Here is an 8,797-nt window from a genome sequence, read left to right as displayed (position 1 = left end):
GCAGAGGCAGCACAGCCCCAAGTGCCAGAGTGGGCATGGCTGTGTGTCAGAGCAGCTGGGCCCACACAGCACCAGAAACAGGGATCGGGGTGTGGAATGAATTCCCTTCAGACTGAGAAGCACAGAGAAGAATCGAGGAACAAGGGACCCCTCAGCCACGAGCTGTGTAGACGAAAAGACTGAGTACAACAAAGCTCCGGATAAGCCTCCAGAACTGATATCTGATCCTAGGGAAAAGCAGGAGAGACTCCCTGACTGACTTAAATTTCTGTCGCCCTGAGAGAAGGGAATAGAACTTAGAGAAAAGTAAATTTACTTTTTTTATACATCTGAGGTTGAGGGCCATCTCCAACACCTACATTACAAATTCAACTATAGTAAACTTTAAACTCACTATGTGTCACATTTTATTTTAGTGAATGCTTCTTGGGTACCCACTAAGTGCAAGGGACCCAGGAGAGTTTAATGGGGTAGACATATACACAAAGATTTGGATACCCCAAGTACATGCAGCAGGTGGTGAGTGCACAGAGGAAACACTGATTGGTAGGAGGGAAAAGCCTTGAGGAAGGGGCTGGCATTGGCCCAGGCTTAGAGGGATGGGTAGGATATGGACAGGGAAACAGAAGTGGTTTCCAACTGTTAAAGAAGTTGGTCAAGCTTAGAGCACAAGGCTGGAGAGGAGGGCCCTCCAGGGAACAGAGTGCCCAGATCCCCAGGCACACTCTTGGTGCGTGGCACTTCTTTCTCCAAATGCTCAAGGTCATGTTTTGATGGTTTCCTCCTCTCTCATCTCAAGGCCAAGTACTTTTCAAGTCTTGTTTTTTTTGCACTTGGTTAAATTTCATATGACTATAAGAGCATTAAACATAAAACATTTAAAAATAATAACAACTACCATTTAGGGATTTGTCCTAGTATTAAGGTTTTTACCTAAGTTATCTTCTTTACTCTCACAATAATCCTAAATATAAGAATTATTATCCCATATGAGAGTATTACCCTCCCTTTTCCAACCTCTACCTTAATCCTAATAATATCTAAAATACTACAGAGGTTTTTCCAATATGTTCTATATCATCCAAAGTGGTTTTTGCCATGTACCTATATTATTGTTTTCTTAAAAGTAATTTTAAACTAAGCCTCCAAAGTGATCTTGTCTTTAGATTTTCTTCTACTCTCCACCCAGCTATTAATTATAATTTTACATTTCTCTTCCTCAATGTGATTTTTCAAACTAAAATTTAATTGTTCAGCCCTGGCTGGTGTGGCTCAGTGGATTGAACGCCGGTCTGTAAACCAAGGGGTGACGGTTCGATTCCCAATCAGGGCACATGCCTGGGTTGCGGGCTGGGGACGCATGAGAGGCAACCACACATTCATCTTGCTCTTCCTTTCTCCCTCCCTTCCCCTCTGTCTAATAATAAAATAAAATCTTTAAAAAAAATTTAATTGTTCAAAACCTACTCACTAATTCCTACCCATCTGCCTCTCAACATATGTTGCCTTCTCTAGGATTTTCTTCAAGTTGTTTTCCTGTTGTTGTTGTTGTTGTTTTCTCCTAGGAATATGCCCCCCCGCAGCAAAATCTGTACATTAAATTATACCCATTCTTTAACACCAGGGCAAAATGCTATCTCATACAGGAAGCTTTCTTGAAGTCTTCCTATCAGAAAGACTTTCTCCTCTCTATTCTTGTGAGTATTGCTTTCATGTCCACTAGATTGTGGACCCACATCTTACATTTCTTGCATATTATATGCACGCCCATGCTCACATTACAGAGTTTTACTCATATAAATATTTGTTGAATTGTGTTTAAAAATTTTTTAACAGGCCAAAAAAGGAGCCACGTATGCTAAGACTCGCATCACCAAACTTAATAATTACAGTCTTGGGCATGACACACCAGTGCCATCCCCTAGGAAAGTGACCTTGCCACAACCAATCTGCTTTCTGCCAGCATAACTCCTTGTTCCCGCCCCCTTCTTCCAATACAAGTTTTTCATTTTGTATAGCTCCTCAGAGGTCCTTTCTATCTGCTACATTGGATACTACCCAATTCATGAGTCATTGAATAAAGCCAATTCAGTTGAGTTTTTAAATTTTCTCAGTTGAGTTTTTTAAAATTTAATCTTTATTATATTTTCCATTACTATTTAGTCCCCTTATACCCCCTGCCTTAGTTTTGCTTTTTAATAGTTGAATCAGATAGAAACAAATTAATACTTCTCAATCAGGTTCTCAGGGCATTCCCTCCCCATGTTCTGTTTCTCCACCATATACTCTAGATTTTTGTGGTGCCGCGATCATTAACACAGTCATTTCCTCATTTTCCCTGGTTATTTCCCACCTGAAACAGAGGCAGAAGGAACTAGGTGAGCATCTGGCAGCCAGAACTGCCCGTATGCCTGCCCCAAGCCCTCAGCAGGCAAACGCACCAGCATGTGTGTGTGGGGGGGGGGGGGGCGGTGCTTCTGAACCTCCAGCCACTGGAGCAGCCTCCTCTGGGTGCCTCCTGATGCTGTGGCCAAGTGCAGTTTCAGGGAGCTGAGATCACTGCAGCTGGAAGCCCAGAAAATATTCAAAAATCAGAACCAGATTCCAGCAGATTTTCCAAAGAAAGAGAAAGAGGAAGTATGGAAGTAGAGGGGAATTCTGGTGAAGTTTTGATTTCCTTTTCAAACAGATGGAGAGAGGTTAATGAGGAAGAAATATCCCTGAATCAATTAAGATATATGTTAGCAAAACACTGAAGGTGTCTATTTAAAAGATGTCTGTCCAAGTGTGCCATAAAACATTCAGAGTGGGGAAAGACAAAGTCCTTTTTAATAAGAAATCATTGTCCAAAGTATCATTGCAAAGTAGAGAAGCTTACATAAGTAATATACAGGTAAGCTGCCAGGGAAACCAAGTACAGCCGTATGCTGACCACATACCATGTGCAAAATCTTAGAAGCTTGTATTAAAGTTCTTAAGGTGAATACAAAGGGTTAGCAGGTACACAAATGACTTACTCCACCTTCTAGAATACAAACAATTATGCATAGAGAATAGTTTGTAAGAAGAAAAGTAATCTAGTGTCCTTGTTCCCAAAGAGATAGTATAGAAAACAGATTCTTTACTAATCAGAGGGGGGGAAAAAGCATACACATTGTAACTAACCAGACTAACAAAATGAGAAGCAAGACCATATCATGCCGTCCAAATTTCTCATTTTGTTGGTAAGAAAAATGAGTCCCAAACTGTTTGAATGACTTGCTCAAGATCATCAAAGATACCAGTTCAAACTCATATACTCAGAGAAACCAAAGGAAATAAGGCCAAGAACTGGAAGCCATATCATATTTAAACAATTCTTACAGATAGCATGAAGGATAGGAGATTCATTAAGCCAGGCTTAATGGCTTTGGCCACTCTTCCAAACAGAAAGGTGTCTGAACCCCAGCATCTGGTTATCTATGTGCCCTAGACTAGGAGGTCAGCCAGTGAGTCAGTTTTAAAATCATGGTAGCTTTTAGAAAACAGACATACAGGGAGAAACCAGAAAGAAGAGAGGGAGGGAAAGAAAGTTGAAGCCTTTTAAAAGCTCCACACAAAAGGCAAAGAGCTCTCCTCAACCAATCCTGACCCTTACTGACCTCATGACCTTGTTACCTAAGGTCAGCTTAACACTTTGGAAATGGTCCTGGCTGGCTCTGTAACCTCTGTCATTCACAACTAACAAATATGTCTTTACAGGGGTCACCTCTTGGCCAGAAACTGGTAGAGTCTTTTCTTTCAATTCACATATTACCCAAAAGTCTCTCTGGTTTCTATTAAGAAATTCAAGCTGTCTAATTTAAAACCCTTTTCACTAAGACAGGATGCTGCAATAATTTTTCACTAATGCCAAATTCTCTAGAGAGTCTAGATTAATACACAGTTTGGAAAACTCACAGAACAAATATAGCATATGCCCTTGTAGACTTTCATGCTGCTCTTGAACAAGGAGAGAACCCAGGATGGCTGGAAACGGAAATATTAGGGATCTGAATAAGTCCTGTCCTTAGAGGAGTTGTCGACAGTCTCTCTGGCATGTAGAGATGCTTGGAGAGAACGAATGGGGCCTACATAGGCAAATAATCACACTCAGTTATTAGTTCTTATCACACTGTCCAAGGTTGACAGATCAAGAACAACTTGTTTAGAGGGAGGAGTCTCCCTATGCAAATACACAAGTAGAACAACTTCAGGTAATCGGCATGGTTGCCAATTTTCAATTTTATTCAAGGCAGGAGAGCAATCATTATTATTGATCAAGAATTATTATACCCACTGCCCAACCTTTAAGTTCCTTATGCATACCATAAAGATATCTTATTACTCAAGGTTGTACCATCTCAAGATTGTCTCTAGCTAGTCTTCAAATGCCAATATGGCACCATCGAAATTCAGCAAGGCTCCCTTAGAAGAGAGGAGTTTGCTTCCAAGTTCTGTTCCTCAGACTTTCTTTCCCTAACTAAATTTAATTCAACCACACTGTGCTGGATGTTAGGGTTTCAGAACCAAGTAAAGCATAACCCCTAACCTCAATGAGCTCAAAACGATGGAAAGGGAAACTTACCTGTAAACAAATGAGCAAAACGAGGGGTAGTGTAGGTCAGAATTGGGCAGAGGAAACACACAGGAGGGCTGTGGGGGGCAGGGAAGTGGTGAGAAAGTATTTCATACAAAGGGGGTGGCAGTGTGGTAGCCTGCCTCCAGTATGGCCCCAGGTAGCCTCCCCTTCTGCTACTCACACCCTGTATGGTACCACTCCCTGCACACACACACAGTGTGTCAGAGTTAGACTCTGTGACCTATGGGATATGATGGCAGTGTCTTTGTCCGTGACTTAGGAAGCTACTCATAAAAGACATTGCTGCTTCTGCTTTGCTCTCTTGGATCACTCACTCTGGAGAAAGTCAATAGTCACATCTAGAGGACTTGCAAGTAGCAGAAGAGAGCCCCATATGGAGAAGGCTGAATCTTTTCACCAAGAACAAGCATCAACCAGGGAAGTACACCTTCCAAGCCCAACTGACACCTTGGCTGCAACTTGATGAGAGACCCTGAATTAAGACACTCTTGAAAGTTCTAATCCACTGTCAGAGGCGGAATGGTAACTCCCTCTCCAAGATGTCTATGTCCTAATCCCAAAAACCGGTGACTATGTTACATTACATAGCAAAGGGGATTCAAGGTAGCAGATGGAATTAAAGTTGCTCATCAGCTCTCTTTAAATTAAGGAGGTCATTCTGGATTATCCATGCAATCACAAGTGTCCTTAAATGTGGAAGAGGAAGGCAGGACAGGTCAGATGGAGCAATGTGAGAACTCAGCTGCCAGAACTCAATTGCCATTGCTGGCTTTGAAGGTGGAGAGAGGGGCATCGGAAAAGGAATGTGGTGGCCTCTAGAACCTGAAAAACATAAGAAAACGGAATCCCCCTAGAGCCCCCAGAACGGAAGGCAGCACTGCTGATACTCTCAGGTTAGCCCAGGGAGACCTGTTCAGACTTCTGAACTGCCCAATGACAAGTAATAAATCTGTGTTGTTTTAAGACACTGTGATTGTGGTAATTTGTTACAGCAGCCATAGAAAAGTACTACATTGAAAGAAACTAAGGATAAAACAATGTTACTGTTATTTTATTGATAGGACACTAAATTGGAGGGGGTGATAGGTTATGTGTCAATAGACAACCAATTCAGATTTTGATGCCTAAACATGGGCTGTTGCCAAAATAAACCTTAGAATATGAGAGAAATTTGGAACCAAACAATGGGAAGAAACCAGAAGGACCCTAGGGAGAGTGTTAGTAAAAGTCTAAAGGGCTTTCACAAGAAGCCATGAAAGCCTGGTGTCCTGGGAGGAAGCTGACAGTGAGGTTTTACAGGAAAGTTAGGAAAATTTTATTGGAAACTGGAGGAAAGGTGATCCTTGCTATGCAGTGGCAAAAATTTTAGCAACATTGTTGCCTATGGTAACCGAAAGCAGTAAATGTATTTAATGAACTAAACCATCTAGCTAAATAGATTTCCAGATAGTGTGTGGAAGGTGCCACCAGGCTTCCCTCTGGTACTTCAGCTAAAATATGAGAGGAGAGAGAAGCCAAAGAAAGGACTATGAAAAAAGTCTCAGGAGTCACTGAGTTTGAAAATTTCCAGCCTCTCCAGAAGACAGATGATGTGAAAATAAATAGCTCCTCACCCTGGCCAGTGTGGCTCATAAATAGCTCCTCACCCTGGCCAGTGTGGCTCAGCTGATTGGAGAGTCATCCAGTGAACCAAAAAGGTCGGGGGGGGGGGGGGGGGGGGTTGATTCCTAGGCGGCGCACTTGCCTAGGCTATGGGTTCAGTCCTGGTTCCTGTATTGCTGACCATATACCCAAACTCTCTCTCTTGTATTGCTGACTGTATACCAAAACTTTCTCTGTATTGCTGACTATATACCAAAACTTTCTCTCTTGTTGACTTTGCCTCCTCTGACAGCTTCCCAGGGTATTGTTGCCTTACTTTCTGAACAAGGCTATAGCAGAGGTTATATGTTCACTAAAACCCATTTCCTTTACTCCTGGAACTCATATAGACTACATTCCCAGCCCCCAAATAGTAAGATTTGGCCATGTGTTTGAGTTCTGGCCAATGGAAAAATAGGCTGAAATGATGTACCTCTTTTCCAAAACCAGCCCATAAGTACCCCTTGCACAGACCTCCACTCTCTTGCCCAGCCTGCTGGACAGATGTACAGTCCTTTGCAGAGGAGTCTGAAGCCCTACTGACCAGTGGAGCCATGAAATGGAACGATCCTGGGTTCTGAATGACCATGTGGATCACCAACCACGAATATTTACACTGGACATAGCATAAACATAAAAAAAATGCTGAGTGTGTTAAACCATGAAATTTTAAATCAGCTATTGTTATTCATCACAAGTAATACATGGACCTACCAAAACAGCATGCAAAATCAAAACTTGATAAATTCATAAATTGCTCACCACTTTCCTCACAGGAAACAACCTTCTATCTGGTAACAGTTATTTCAAATATCTAACAAATTAGAGTCAAACTAGTCAAATTCTTATAATCTAAGGTAACTATCTGTTATATGCAACATGAGTAGCTGGAAAAGATGTATGTAAATACTGTACAAATAAGTATGTAAACTTATCTGATAGGACAGGTAGATTTGAGGCTTCTTGAACACCTGTGCATGGATTCCAATAGTCCCATGGAAGAAAGTTTACATCAGATATATTTCTGACCTTTCTGTAAGTTAAGAATCCTTATTATATTCACTAAAAGCAAAATCTGAGCTCTTTTGTAATATTAAATGTTTAACTGAACATGGAGGTCAGTTCCACATTATATATGTAAATGCAAATGGTTTGCATTCATTGAACATTTATTTATTATATGCCAGGCACTCTGCAAAGCTGTTTATATGTATTACCTCATTCAGTCCTTGTAACAACTCTGTGGTAGAGGTACCAACTATTATGCACATATTACTGTTGGGGAAACTGATATTCAGGGGATCAAGCAACTTGCTCAAAATTATGAAACTACTAAGTGAGTGACAAAAATAATATTTGAAGCCAAGTGCTCAGATTCAAGATTAGAGAATTCACTCTTAATAATGACAGTAACTATAAAAATGAAACTGGAAATTTGGAAAGAGAACTTCATGTATATAGTTAGTTTCAAATCAAGTGAAGCTTACTAGTTAAAATGAGAACTTTTTTTGACAATGTAGTCTAAGATTTGGATTTCTATTGTACTAAAATAAATTTATTAGGCAAAAATAATTTAGTAAAAGAGATAATGGGTTTAATAAAATTTTGATTTTTGTTTTACTCTTGTGAGCATTCACACAATAAATTAGAAGGCCATATAGGCTAGTCTTAAACCTAAGACCCAGATAAGAGATGTTTTCCTATCCTTAAACTGGATGGAAACCCAAAAGATATTTGTTTGGCGATGAAATCGGAGATTGATGAAAAACTCAACCATAGAAACCTTCCCCATTTTCAGGCATTTCAAGTGGAGAATTCGTTTCTTAATCCTCTCTCAGCAAGTTAGGCCTTTACAAAACCATTAAGTTCAACCTGTTTTTACCTCAGTATGTAAAGCATAACATGCCCTGGCTGGTGTGGCTCAGTGGATTGAGCACTGGTCTGTGAACTGACAGGTTGCCAGTTCAATTCCCAGTCAGGGCACATGTCTGGGTTGCGGGCCAGGTTCCTGTTGGGGACGGGTGACAGCTAACCAACTGATGTTTCTTTCTCATATGGATATTTCTCTCCCTCTTTCTCCCTCTCCCCCTTCCTGTCTCTCTGGAAATAAATAAAATCTTTAAAAAAATAAAGTGTAACATTTTAATTTCTGCCTTCTAAAACATTAGTTTATTTCCTCTCACAGATTACTAGTTCTTTGAGTGTTTTTTTGTCTTTATTCTGTTTGGGTTTTCAATTTCCACCTCCAAATTATCTATCTCATTTTTTTTTACATTCTTCACCAGACAGCCTTTTTTCAATAACCTGCTCTTTCAATTTATCTAGAACAAAGAAAATGCTGAAATAATCCTTGAGAGGAAAAAAAATCACACTTCTAGCATTTCTTCAAGAAATAGAAACAAGAAAATGTCAAATAATTTTTATTCACTGTTTTTGTGGTATATCTCTTTAAAAAATCTCAAAATAGCTGGTAAATATAGTATGAGATCAAGTTTATGAAAACACTTAGTAAACTATAAAAATTTTTTAAATGGA

This window comes from Desmodus rotundus, chromosome 7 (genome assembly GCF_022682495.2).
Source record: "Desmodus rotundus isolate HL8 chromosome 7, HLdesRot8A.1, whole genome shotgun sequence".
Classification (NCBI taxonomy): Eukaryota; Metazoa; Chordata; class Mammalia; order Chiroptera; family Phyllostomidae; genus Desmodus; species Desmodus rotundus.
The sequence above is the reverse complement of the archived record's forward strand: the minus strand, read 5'-3'. Positions refer to the sequence as shown.